The sequence below is a fragment of the Cnephaeus nilssonii genome (genome assembly GCF_951640355.1).
Source record: "Cnephaeus nilssonii genome assembly, chromosome: 3".
Classification (NCBI taxonomy): domain Eukaryota; kingdom Metazoa; phylum Chordata; class Mammalia; order Chiroptera; family Vespertilionidae; genus Cnephaeus; species Cnephaeus nilssonii.
In genome coordinates, this window is record NC_137074.1 from 40350185 (window position 1) to 40352771 (window position 2587).

Consider the following 2587-nt stretch of genomic DNA (forward strand, 5'->3'; position numbering starts at 1 on the left):
TTGCCTGCGACAGTGCTACAAGTCCAGACCAGCAGGTGCGGCCCTCTCTCCTGACGTGGCCCTCAGAGCCTTTTCCTTTAGGTCAGAGACCACCACAAAGGCCTGGCTGACCTTGTGTGCCCCTCCTCACTTGGCTGGTGCTGGGCAGGCAGAGTGGGAAGGGCGGTGGGATCTCAGGGAAGCAGGCATGGCTTACGTGTTTCATTCAGAACTTCTGGAGGAATTTGAGGACAGTCGTACCCTGAGTATCTTGTCATTGCCACAAATGATGTGGATTGAACTTCCTCAATCCGGATGAGGGTCTCGGCTTCTTGGAGCAAGACGATGTGGCCCTTGGCTGTGTCTTCCACTTTAATGTCACTGAAGCCGTGCTTCTCCAGAGTCTGCACAAACTGCTCCGCTGGGATGGTGCCGCTTAGCAAGCGCTTCAGAACCTTGCAGTCCGGGATGTCATCGCTCACCCGCTTTCTCTTCTTACCACTCGCGGGCTGGGCTGGCCTGGGCAGGGGCTGAAGGACCTGCTTGTTATCTTTAGTGTGCAGCACGGCCAAAACGGTTGCCAAGGAAATGCCAGGCTTAATCTCCGTGGGCACCAGTGAATCTGCTTGTTCCGGCATGATTTCGATCTTCTCGTAGCGTCACTTGACAGGCAGGGCGAGGAGGCTGGCAATTGATCACCAGGTCCATCCTGTGGGCCTGAGGCGGGGGGCAGCTGTGTGTACTGCTCAGGGCAGACCATGTGCAGGGGCTGCACTTCTTTGAGCAGCTTTGACACTTGGATGAAATTCAGCCGGGTATCACTGGGGCAGTACTAGTAAATGCATTTCATGGCCAAGGGCTGGTACGAGAAGTCGGGCTCTATGAATATGACAGTGTTGCGACTAGACTTCCCCCAGAGCTTCATGAAATGGACCACGTCCCCAAACCGGAGGCTATTCTATGTGAACACCCCGCATGGTTGTCTATGTGAACACCCCATATGGCTGTCTGAAATCGTTGCTGAAGTCGCTGTGGATGCTGGGGTAGTGCTTCAGCTTGTTGATCTCAATGAGCTCTGCATGAGGAAAAGGTGGTTCTGGGAGATACACCTTCATCTGCTTGTTGTGACAAAGCCACTCAGCAAAGATCTGGGAAAACTCGAGGGAGCTGAAGTGGAAGGGGATGCTGGAGAGGCCGGCCGAGTGGATGTACTGGTATAGGCACTCCAGGAGATCATAGATCACCCCCGATGAGTAGCAGGGGACCAACACGTTTCCTCCATTCCAGCTGGTCAGTGCCAGGTTGCTGAAGAACTCTCCCACCATGCCCTCCGGGTTGGCGGTGGGAATCTGGGTGAGGCTTGTCAGGAGGAGAACATCGCCGTTTTTGAGAGATGCCTGGTCCACGGGCTGTGGGTGTGTGGTAAGCAAAGAGGATCCCAAGACATAAGATACCTTCTCATAATGGGACTGAATAATCCAGTTGGAGCTTCCAAGGGCAGAGCCAGAGCTGAGTGGCGTCACCTGGACCACACCAAACAGCTCAATTTTCTGAGGATATTTCACCAGCTGGCTTTTACTCAGGGCAGAGCTCACCTCTTGCATCTTCTCCAGGTTGGTACTTCCACTGCATCCTTGAGAGGAGAGGGCAGCAGCTGCGGAATGTCCTTGTTCTTCCACAAGGAGGCAGATTGTGCCTTGGGCACTCTTTCAATGACGTTCACCAGCTCTTTCATGAGAATTCTGCCGATGTGAACGGTGGGCTCGGTGGTGCACACCGTGCTGTGAACCCGGTGTGCTCAGTGATGTAGGGCAGCGCCATCATGCAGTGGTAGTTAGAGATGAGGGTCACGTCTACTGTAGACAGATCTATTGGCTCCGTCTCAGGCACAGAATCCACAAATACGTGGCCTGAGCACTCCTTCAGCTCTATGTCCAAGGAAACATTTCCATCCTTTGGGGGAACAGCTGGGATAATTAGACAGCCTGGGACTTTGAACAAGTGGCAAAGGAAGAAAATTGAGGGTGGAAGTCATGTCCAGTCCACAGTCCAACATAATGGTGGTTGATTTGAATTTAAGCACATTGCATGGTAAGGTTGGGTGCCCAGACAGGCAACACAGTTCCATATTGGACTTTTGGTTGTTCAACACCAGTCACTGGACTCCTCAAACCCCCAAATGTTTATTTTCTTTTAACCAAAGGTCTGGTAGCCTATTTTAGGAGAAACTATTTTTATTTTAGTGGGATATTTATCTCAGAGAAGCAAATACTCAAGGTTATTACATTTGCCCCTAAATGTGATGTCTAGGAGAAGAGGGAATTATTTTATTCACCGTATTCCAAAGAGTAGAACTGGATGGGAGTTAAAAGGGATGAAAATTATAATTCAAGGAAGAAGTTTCTGAAAATAAGAACTATTTACTATGAGCTGAGTTGCCTTGTGAAGTGTGAGCTCCCCATCACTGGAGATGTCCAAGCAGAGACTGTGCTTTTATAGAGGAGATTCCTATATCATAGAGGAGATTGGACAACCAGACACCTAAGGACCCTCTGAATCTTCAGCGACGATGATTCATATTCCTACTACAAGTATCTACAATTTTGAT

The 2587-nt window shown here is 50.4% G+C and overlaps 1 pseudogene across 1 annotated transcript; it reads right to left on the bottom strand.

The window, feature by feature from the left end:
• Nucleotides 1–205: 205 nt before the first annotated feature.
• On the bottom strand, nucleotides 206–2147 carry LOC307094663 (integrator complex subunit 9-like; annotated as a pseudogene). The gene has a single exon. The product of its transcript is annotated as an integrator complex subunit 9-like (transcript).
• Nucleotides 2148–2587: the final 440 nt, after the last annotated feature.